This window comes from Balaenoptera ricei, chromosome 6 (assembly GCF_028023285.1).
Source record: "Balaenoptera ricei isolate mBalRic1 chromosome 6, mBalRic1.hap2, whole genome shotgun sequence".
NCBI lineage: Eukaryota > Metazoa > Chordata > Mammalia > Artiodactyla > Balaenopteridae > Balaenoptera > Balaenoptera ricei.
The window spans coordinates 31342017-31353592 of NC_082644.1; the positions used below are offsets into that span (position 1 = coordinate 31342017).

An 11576-nucleotide genomic window follows, 5' to 3' on the forward strand; every position below is an offset into this window, starting at 1 on the left:
AAAATATTTCTGAGGTTCACCAGTGCTATTTGTGTATCAGCAGCCCATTCCTCGATAAGCAGAAGTTTTCAATTTTATGTAGTCCAGTTTATTAGATTTTATTCAGATAAATTCAGATAAAATAATAATTTTATATTATTTTACCAGTTATTTTTTTTGGCATCCTGTACTGGAGGCCTCTTATTCTCCCAAGGTCAGTGTACCAGTTCATTGCCTCTGAGCTCCAAGTACCCTTGGACGTTTCTCCTTCCTGGTGAGCAAAATGTCAGGCTCCTCCAGTTCAGGGCACTGGAGGGGTGGAAGGGGGAGGAGGCTCTGATGCCTGGGGGTCTGAGGTGTGGGGGTCAGGACATTTGGTGCCCAGCCATGCACCCCAAATGACATTGCCTTGTGACCTTGCAGCCCCACCCTGGTGATTACCTTTCCAAGGCCTCTAGATTCAGCTTTCCCGCTCTCAGCCCCCACCTGCATCCTGATGCCCTGAGCTTGCTAGGTACCTGGCCACCAGGCACAGCGCCTGCGCCATGGTGGCTGCAGACCAGCCTGGCCCACACAAACCAGCAGATTTCCCTGACATCTAGTGGGCTCAGGCATGCCTTCTCCATTGAGGCCTAGCTCCTTCCAAGCTGACCTCCGCGAGTGCCCTCCCTCAGCCCCGGGTTCTCTGGAGCTTTCTTTTATGTCTCATCAGTGCTTACTAACTGGGCCTATTAGACATCCTGTTCGGGTCACTGTGTGGTCCCTACCGTCTGACTGGACACAGATTGACACAGTCACAGAGATACTCTCCAAGAAGGTCTGTGACCAATGAGATACAAGAGATCTATCAATATAGATATAGGTAGGTAATCTTTTTTTTACCACTTAATCATTTCTAAGTGCGCAGTTCAGTAGTGTTAAGTGTATTCACATCGCTGCACAAAAGATCTCTAGAGTTTTTTCATCATTCCAAACAGAAACTTTCCCCATTAAACACTAACTCTCCATTCCCTTTCCCCCAGCCCCTGGCACCCCACATTCTACTTTTTGATTTTATAATTTGATGACTGTAGATGCTTCATACACATGGAATTGTACAGTATCTGTCCTTTTTATGACTGGCTTATTTCACTTAGCATAATGTCCTCAAGGCTCAACCATGCTGCATCATGTATCAGAATTGCCTTCCTTTTTAAACTGAATAATATTACGAGCGTCTGGAGCGGGAAGAACTCTGGACGCAGGCTCAGACCGGGGGCTGGCAGCCCCTGAGCTTCCCTGTGTGTGGCGCAGCTGTCGGGAGCTCCCCGGGAACACCGCCATCAGCCCCTCTGCTCCTGGGGCGTCCGTGGAGCACGTTCAATCTGGGCTTCTCCTCTAGCACTCAGAGGACTTTCCTGCCACCCAAACAGCAGATGGTCAGGAAATGAAGACTCACTCCAATATCAACCAGAGGAAAATCTAATTGAATTGGCAAAACATACAGTCAGAAAAATGTGTGGCTTAACACATGTCATTTTGTTAGGTGTTGGCCTTCAGAGACCAAGGACCAATGACCAATAGCTGGGCCAGGGCTGGGGTGGGGCAGTGGAATTTCACGGTCTTTGTGTCAGCTTCCCTCCCAGGCTCACAGGCCTGGGTTCATTTCTACTCCACTCCCGTCATACATGTGTGACTGGGTAGGATCCTCAGCTGGGATTCTTGTGATGGGCCAGATGCTGTGCCAGTTACTTTATATGCTGTGTCACTCGGGGCAAGTGTGACTATCAGTAACACAAACCCCAACATACCAGCTGCTTAAGCAAGAAAGATGATCTTTCTTATGTAAAGGATGTCCCAAGGCAAGCAGGATGAGCCTGGTGTGGCAGTTCCATGCTGTCAGAAACCCAGGTTCCTCCTAACTTCCTGTTCTGCTGTTCTCAATACGTAGTCTCCACCTTGTGGCCCAAATAGCTGCTTGAATTCCAGCCATCATGCTTGCATCTATCCAGCAGGAAGGAGGAAGAGAGAAAGAAGTGTGCATCCTACACTTTAAGACACTTCCTTTTTTTTTTTTGGCCACGCTGTGCGTCTTGCAGGATCTTAGTTCCCTGACCAGGGACTGAACCCAGGGCCATGGCAGTGAAAATGCCGAGGCCTAACCACTGGACCACCAGGGAACTCTCTAAGACACTTCTTAGAAGTTTCTGGATACTTCCACTCACATCTATGGTCAGAACTTAGCCACGTGGCTATACCTAGATGGAAGGGAATCAGGGAGATGTACTTCCTGTTCCAGGTATCCATCCATGTTCCCAACTAAAGTTTCTATGATAGAGGAAGAGAAAGGATAGTGGAGTGCACTTAGCCATCTCTGCTACACACACCTAATTCTTTTTTTTTTTTTTTTAAGTTAGAATGTTATTTTTTTTTTTTTTTTGATAAATTTATTTATTTTATTTTTGGCTGTGTTGGGCTTTCGTTGCTGCCCACGGGCTTTCTCTAGTTGTGGTGAGCAGGGGCTACTCTTCGTTGCGGTGCGCGGGCTTCTCATTGCGGTGGCTTCTCTTTGTTTCGGAGTACGGGCTCAAGGCGCAGGGGCTTCACAGTTGTGGCACGCAGGCTCAGTAGTTGTGGCTCGTGGGCCCTAGAGCGCAGGCTCAGTAGTTGTGGCACATGGGCTTAGTTGCTCTGCGACATGTGGGATCTTCCTGGACCAGGGCTCGAACCTGTGTCCCCAGCACTGACAGGTGGATTCAAACACTGCACCACTAGAGAAGCCCAACACACACCTAATTCTGATAAGTTCTAACCATTGTTTAAGTTTAAATCTTATTTATGTATTTTTTTCTGAAATTTTATTTATTTATTTATTTATTTATGGCTGTGTTGGGTCTTCGTTTCTGAGGGAGGGCTTTCTCTAGTTGTGGCAAGCGGGGGCCACTCTTCATCGCGGTGCGCGGGCCTCTCACTATCGCGGCCTCTCTTGTTGCGGAGCACAGGCTCCAGACGTGCAGGCTCAGTAATTGTGGCTCACGGGCGTAGTTGCTCCGCGGCATGTGGGATCTTCCCAGACCAGGGCTCGAACCCGTGTCCCCCGCAGTGGCAGGCAGATTCTCAACCACAGCGCCACCAGGGAAGCCCCTATGTATTTTTTGTTAAGTAGCCTGATCCCGCAGTATGAAATTCAAAACGGTGTGTGGTGAAACCTCTCCCTCTCACACCTGCCCCCAGAGGTACCCAGAGCTACCAGAGGTTGTCTGGGCCAACAATTCTCAAAGTGGGTCCCAGGACCAGCCCAGCATCATCAGGAAACTTCAGAAATGCAGATTCTTAGGCCCCTGTTCCAGACTTGCTGAGTTGGATGGTCTGGGAGAGAGCCAGGAATCTGTGCTTCAGCCACCCCTTGGGGGTCCTGAGCCTGCAAATACATCTATGTGTGGAGGTGCCCCAGCCCGTCTGTGCCAGTGGAAGCCCACTACTCGTGCTGTCCTTCCCACCATTTCACGGAGAACATTCAGGACCACAGAAAATTTCCCCTTTTTTAACAGCTTGCTTGAGAAAGAATCCACACCCCATACATTTTACCCACTTAAAGTGGTTTTAGTATATTCAGAATTGTGTATCCACCACCTCAATCAATTCTAGGACACTTTGATCATTCTTTTTTATTTTTAGTTTATTTTTTGAAAAGTCATATTCAAGTGACTCAGGCATTTTAAGAAGGCCTCCCCTCATGCCTGCCCCCACCTGCTCAGGGTCCCCACACCCAGGAAACCACTGCCTTGGGTTTCCTTCTGGAATCTCTTGTTGGGAAGGAGTGAAGCAGACACAGACCAAGGTTCTTTGTCCATACACACAGATGAGGGCAGGGCCGCATTCTCACCATCCTGCACTTTGCACTTTTTCTTGACTTTTCTGTCAGGTGATGAGGCCCACCTGGCCGGCTCTCGGGGGACTCAGGAGCTCCGTGGGCAATAGGTTCCACTCACAGCAGGAGCAGGACCAATGAGGCCTCTGACATCTCCCTCTCAGGGTTTCTTCAGTCAGCATTCAGCTCTGGGCTACCAGCCTGGGAACAATGACATCCCTTCTCCCACGCTCCCCACCAAACGCTGACCCCAGACCCTGGGCCAGGATCCTCGGGGTCCTGGCCTGAAGTTCCCTATGGCATTAATCCTGTTAAGTCTGTCCCTGACTGAGTTGGCCAGGGCTCAGCTGGGGTCTTTGTGGGGATGCATCCTCACAAATATTTGTTGAAAGAATAAATGAAAGAGTCAGCTCGTCCCTGAAGCTCCATCAGTAACTCTGGACCTTGGGTACTTACTGCACTTCCCCAAACCTCAGCTTCCTCCTCTGTAGAGTGGGGACTGGAATCTTCACCTCACAGTATAGGGGGCAGGATACAAAGAGAGATGGCCAGTGGCCAGCTGTGCCTGGGACTGGAAAGCGGCAATGTTTTCCTCTTTCTCTCTTCCCAGAGGAAGAAAGTAGCCTTGAGCACAGATGTTGCTTTGTCACATCTAACATTGATGCCCTCAGAGCCTGATTGTGCTTTGCTGCTTGGATCGCCCACGTGTCCTGAATGGCCAGGCGCCACCAGGGGGCGCAGCGCACCAGGGTCTGAGAATGGACCTGCTGTCCAGGAGACTGAGCAGGGAGAGGGCACAGGACTTTGTCTGAGGAGTGTGGAGAATTTAGTCAAAGGTTTTGTTGGGCACAGGCAACCAAGGGAAAAACAGATACACTTCATCAAAATTAAACACTTTTGGAATCAAAGGACACTATTAAGGGAGTGAAAAGACCACCCACAGAATGGGAGAAAATATTGGCAATTCACAGATCTGACAAGGGTCTAGTGTCCAGAATATGTAGAGACCTCCTAAAACTCAACCACAAAAAGACAAACAACCCAATTCAAAAACGGGCAAAGGACTTGAATAGACATTTCTCCCAAGAAGATATGCAAATGGTCAGTAAGCACATGAACGTATGCTCAACATCACAAATGTTAATCAAAACCACAGTGAGATACCACCTCACACCCATTGGGATGGTTAGAATAGAAAAAATGGAAAATAAGTGTTGGTGAGGATGTGGAGAAATTGGAGCTCTCATACACTGCTGGTGGGAAAGTAAAATGGTGCAGCCACTGTGGAGAACAGTTTGGTGGTTCCTCAAACAGTTAACACAGAATTACCTTATGACCTAGCAACTCCACTTAGATATATACAAAAACGTGTACACGAATGTTCATAATAGCCAAAAAACAGAAACAACCCAAACGTACACCATTGGATGATGGATTAAACAAAATGTGGTATATCCAAACAATGGAATGTTAATCAGCCATAAAAGGGGTGAAGTGCCAGTACATGCTACAATGTGGATGAATCTGGAAAACATGCTGAGTGCAGGAAGCCAGGCACAGAAGGTCATGTATGGTATGATTCTATTTATATAAAATGTCCTGAATAGGCAGATCCAGAGACAGAAAGTAGATTCATGGTTGTCAAGGTCTGAGGGGCCCTGAGTGGTGAGTGATTGCCTGATGGGTACAGGATCTGTTTTTTGTTTTCCACTTTCCCAAAAGTTATTAAAGAAAAGGCAATGATGGTAGCTCTCTAGAACATAGTCAAATTTCTGGGATTCTTCCATTGAAAATGTGATATTTGATTTCCAAATATATGCCAGAGAGTACTAGGTAAGGGGGAAGCTAAAATTCTAAAATGTTCATCTTCCAACTTTCTCCAGTCTGTGGTCTGTCTTTGGATCAGCAGTAATCACCTGAACAGCCACTCTGGCTGCATGAATTTTTGTCTGCAGCTCTCTGAGCTCTTCGATATGCAGCAAGTGCAGAATTTGAGCAGCTTCATTAAGAACCACATCTCTTGTGTCAAAACCAAGAATATACTTGTCTAAACCAACAGGCAAGCCCTCTTCTGCTGGGTTTGTGCTAGCAACTGCATCCTGTGTCAGGGCTCCTGGACCAAAATGCTAATTGCCTGAAGTAATGCCAGGTAACCACCATGAGCTGACGCTGAAAGTTAGCCTGGACCATGACACCAGCCCTAAAATTAGGATTGTTTACATCCAAATTGATCATGGGCTCTGCATTTTTAGTTGCATTGTCAGCATTTTTTGCATTATCGGGTACCAAATCCTTGTAGTTTTCAGCATTATCTCCATATTCAAGACTAACAGCTAAACCAAGAAGCCAGTCAATTGCTTCTTGTCCATCTTGAATCTTGAAAGAACAGTTGACATCTCTGAGATACTTTTCAAAGAACTTGGGCTGGTCACTGCTGTGGATGTTTCTTAGATTACCTCTGTCTTCAGTCTTGTAGTGTCTACTTTTCTGGTCTTCAATGCAAACATCGTTTCTAAATTTTGTTTCATCTCTTCAGTAGAAGAGGTAGGTGGTGGTAGTTGAAGGCCATCGTGCTCCCTGCTTCAGTCGGGAGGGCGGGGTATTCTTTGGGGGTGATGAGAACATTCTGGATTAGTGGTGATGGTTGCATAAGTCCGTGAATGTGCTAACAACCACTGAATTGTACACTTTAAAAGGGGAATTTTATGGTATGCAAGTGATGTCTCAATTAAAAAAAGACTTTCTTGCTCAGTGTGATATGTGGTGGCTGAGGGTTGGTCATGTCCTTGCAACTCTGGCCCCCCAACCCAGGGCATTCTTAAACATTTCTGCCCAGTTTCCACATATTTTCAGCTTTCTGTCAAATTCATGTCCTCATTCATTTCGCACTGTGATTCTTTCTCTGGGGCTAGGTGGGGGGATGTGATGGAAAACTGCAATGTGGCAGACAGGAGCACAGCCGGGGGCCCGGCTATGTAGGTGGGGTGGGGATATTCACTATTTCTGGGACCCTGCTTGGCTGTCCCAGGGCAGTTACAGCACAGGAACATCAGGTGTGCAGTAAGTCTGGGCATCTTGAAGGCCGTGTGCTCCCATCCTGGAGAGATGCCAGCAGGGCTGGCTGTCACCCCTCAGGTCCTGGGGAGGGGCTTCCTGTATCAGCTGGGGGCTGGACCAGATGATGTTGATTTTCTCTGTCATGCACAACATGCATGCATTCAAAAAATATCTCCAGAGGTACCCGCAGTACCTCAGAGTAGATTAATTTATTCAACTAAATAACAAATAAACACTGTTTTATAATTGGCCCTGGGACTGAACTGCTGATCCGCAGTGAGGTTAGGGTGAAGTCAGATAGAGGCAGCACCTCCCCACCCTGAGGAGCCCAGCACAGCGGGGTGTATCTCACGAGCTGACCATGACCGGGCACTGAGCACCACGGTGTGCTTCTTAAAGTGCACAGCCAAGAAAAGTGCCAGAACAGTGCCGGGTCTGGGAGCTCCAGGTGTTGGGAATCCAGGACAAGCTATCTTCCCCTCTATTATTATAGTTGTTTCCATCCTGCAGGTCAACAAGGAGAGCTCAGAGAGAGGAGTAAGTTTGAGAGAGGTCAGTGAACCTGTCCAGGGTTTCACAGCTGACCATACGGGGGCAACTTCCTAGTTTATCCTTAACAGATTGTGATCCTGTCTTTTTGCCTATTCATCTTTCCTCCCTTCCCTCCCTCCTTCCTTCCACCTTCTTCCTTCCCTCCTTCTGTGTGTCCCTCCCTCCCTCCCTCCTGCCCTTCTTTCCATCCTCTAATCCTTTGAGCAGAGACTACCACATTCATTCACTCATCTGCCTGTCCTCACCTTGCAAGTGGGGAAACCGAGGCTGGAGAGGGGTGCCACCACCCGCTCAAGACCACTGAGCCTCCTGGCTGCCTCCACCTGTGGCTGCAGGGACCCACCATCAGACACGCATTTCTAACATGCTGGGAGAAAACACACAAATAAACGCACATTCCCAAAGTCTTACACTACAAATACATAACCCAAACAACTTGACTACATCTGAATTACATCTCAAACCCTCTACATAAACTCAGATACATCCACTCTCACAACAACACACTCATGTCTTCCACATAACCCCAAATATCCACACAGACATCACCAACCCACAAATACAAATACACTACTCAGATTCTCACCAACTCCATAAATACACAAATAAACCTCACGCCAGGAATTCATGGAAACACATTCCCAATAGACTCCCAAATAATGATATACATAAAACCACCCACTGCCCATGAGGTCCTACAATCCCTGGAAGATCTACAAATACGCATATACAACATGACACTTCCAGATACACATAAACACCCACAACTCCGCAACTGCCAAAAACAAGGATGTAACTTCTTAATATCCTTAAATACGGACACTGAACTCCAACAAGCCACAAACGCACATATATGTAATTCACACTACAAACACACCCACACAGTACTTTCACAACCTCAGAATACAAACATAAACTACCTTAAGCCCCATACGCACCTGCAGTGGTGTGTCATCAAGCAAAGCCTTAATAACCTGAATCAGCACTCCCTAAAGAAATGTGGAGATATATACCATATAATTAATTTTAAAGATATAATGGATGTGTGCACATAATTTACAAATAATTGAAAATGTACACTATTCTTCACTGTAAATTCTATATACAGAATTGATTCTTACCTAATCCTTTCGTTGATTTTTGCTGAACTCTTGCATCACCAGCCAAACTATGCTTGCAATTCCGTCATGATCTGAGAGTATCAGACTACGAATACATGTTTATTGTTAGATTCAGCAAACTTACTCCTCTCATTGACAAAAGAGTACCGTTTGAACATAAGTGTTGTTTGATATTTTTATGTTAAAAAGTTACTAGTGAAGCTATGAGGATGTTCGCTGGATCTTCACTCATATTCCAGTGACCTGAGCTACACCTTTGGAACCAGATGAGGGTTTTCAACTCGCAAGAACGTCCCTCTAGCTTTTGTACTCTTCAGAACGCGCAGACTAGAACGGCACCTGTTTAATAGCTCGCACACACTACTTACCCCCCACCGTAGGCCCCGCAATCACTGAACCCTTCATGCAGCCGGCTCCCCAGTGGTGCCAATAACCCTGGGGTAAACCCCTCAAGGGAATCGAGCTCTATGGGGGCGTGAATCCACATTGTGGGGAGTCTCCTTACACGGACAAGGGCACAAATATCCCACAGGGTGAACACCAGCGCAGAGCGGTGACACCTGAGGGGTGAAAAGTCCCCGTACCCCTTACCTCAGGGTTCCTAGAATTGACTCCAGAGGCGGCCATGACAGGCCCCGCCCCCGCCGGACGGCCGTTGGGGCCCCAACCTCCGCGCTCGCGCATGCGCTCCTGTCTTCCGGAGCAGAGCCAACTGCCCCAACAGACGCCAGGAGCGGTCCGCGTGCCAGAGAGCCCCGCCCCAGTGGGCGTGCGCGGGCGTGCGCAGGCGTGCAGGCGCGGGGCGCGCGGGGATCTGTTCCAGGAGGTCTCTGCAGGAGAGGAGAGAAATGCAGGGTCGGGCACGCTACGCAGCATCTCTGGCGACGCTCCTTGCCGGGAACCTTTGTGACGGTGTCTTCTTAAAACCAGCTCTTGTGAGATGTGCACTCGTGATTTTTCCATTGCACACCTGAAACCCATGCACTTAGCTACAAAGAGTTCTGGAGAGCTCCGCTCTAAGCACAGTAGCCTCAAATTGGGGCAAGTGCTTTCATGCCCTTTGGACTGCAGTTCCTTGGTTCTTCTTTATGCCTTTCAAAAAACAGTAGGTCCTTTTTCCTAGCAAGCCTGAAGTTTCCGCTAAAGAACAATTCTAGCAAAGAATTCAGACCTGGGAAACACTCTTAAGATACTGTCTCCTGACTCCGTTCCTAGAGTTTTTCCAAACGCATTTACTCTACTAGAATATTTTTTCTCAGTGTATTTAATACATGGAGGTTTTTCAATAAATGTTGATTCACAGGTGTTTCCTTTGTACGGTTTTTTTTTTTTTTTTTAATAACTTTGAGAGAGAGTGGACAATCTGGGCCAATTTCAACACAGCAGGTAGTATGGGAAAAATTTTCCTTTCCCTCCCTCCTTTTTTGTAATATCTTGCAGACTTTCAGTTGGCATTAAAAACAACAACAACAACAAAAATAGTAGCAGGATCAACTTACTGACCTGACTTTGTAATACTTCCCAAAGAAACTTCAATCATCAGATCCTCTTTCTGGTCAATTACAAGATTAGAGCATTTCTCACTCAACAGGATGCCTCTGAAGACCCCTCACGTCTAACAGCACTAAGCGCCTCCAAGTGCACAGACTTGAAAACTCCACAAGACACAAACACGGTATCTCTTCGTTTCTTTAATGTTTCGTGATTGAGTGGAAGATGAACTGTCTTCTGAGGCTTGTGATGCATGTCCAGAGTTGTTTTTTCTCAGTAGTCAATGCCTGCCCGCAGCCTCTGTGCAGGAATAGTCAGAGATCATGATCCAAAGGACTTTTAGATACTCCCTTCTGTGACTGCTCTTCCCAAATTACATTTGGGCTAATTTGATTATCTCTGTCCCTGGGGTGTAGGATTTTAAAGTATTACAAAAGTGATTGCAGAATTGGGACTGGCTAATTTTTGCACAGTGCAATTTTTGTATCAGCGGCCTTGAGAAGAGTCCTTCAAATACTGTATCAGAATTATGAGTGAGAATCTTGTAAATAATTGGTTGAATGACTGAACAAAGGGAGGAAGCAACAAGGAAGCCTGCCTTTCTCGAGTGCCTGGGTACAATATTTTGCCTCACCATCCCTCTAGTATGAAGTTATTGGTTGAAAATCATATGAGTTTTCCTTCATTGTAAAAGCTCCAGTACTGAGCGATATTCCCAAACTGTTTATTTTTTTTCAGTCCCCGACAGGAGTTTCTTTAGATATAAAGTTCACCATGCTGTTGCTTGAAATATTCTCACCTTATCTTCTCATCTTCTTCTGAGTCAATTTTTCCTGACAAGGGGCAAGGAACTTCTTAAGCACCAACAGGAGTCTTTTTCACACTGTGGAACAGTCCTTCTAAACCTCTGTTTCCTTCCCCAACACCCCACAATCAGTTGGAGTTCTACTGCAGCTACAGCAGTGAGAGAATCTCATCTCCCAAGAGATTTGGTTGCCATCCTCTGAGGTTTTCAGCCTTCATCTCCCTTGACAAGTTTCCTAACAGTCCTCTCTTCTCACAACACAAACCACGAATACTCTTTCATATCATTTTGATAGTGGTAAACTGACTGACATGGATTCTCAATATGAAAATAATAATCAGACAAGTTTTGTAAAAGGAATGCTACCATCATTCCCATGCAGATGGGGCCATATGCAATGATGAGCCTAGATTCTAAAGAGCAAGTGTATGTAATGCAGACAGGAAATTAACAAACTTGTAAGCAGGGCTTGCAGGCTAGGATTTAGATGGAAGTGGGCTTGTCTGAATGGGGATTGGACACTGGTAGATAAACTCTTGGCACTGTGTCAAGGTGCACATCCATCTCATGGGTAGTGGACTTTTAACACCTAGAAAAACCAGGGCTCTAGGATGTTTAGTCCCTTTAACATAAGGAAAGAGAAGAAGATTTTCTGCCTTCTTGTTCCTTACTTCTGTCCTTACCCCTACTAAGCCAAGATGTTCAGTGCTATATGATGGCT

General features: G+C 46.5%; 1 pseudogene; it reads right to left on the minus strand.

Annotated features, from left to right (window-relative positions):
* Positions 1–5322: 5322 nt before the first annotated feature.
* Positions 5323–7249, minus strand: LOC132368041 (RNA transcription, translation and transport factor protein-like; annotated as a pseudogene).
* Positions 7250–11576: the final 4327 nt, after the last annotated feature.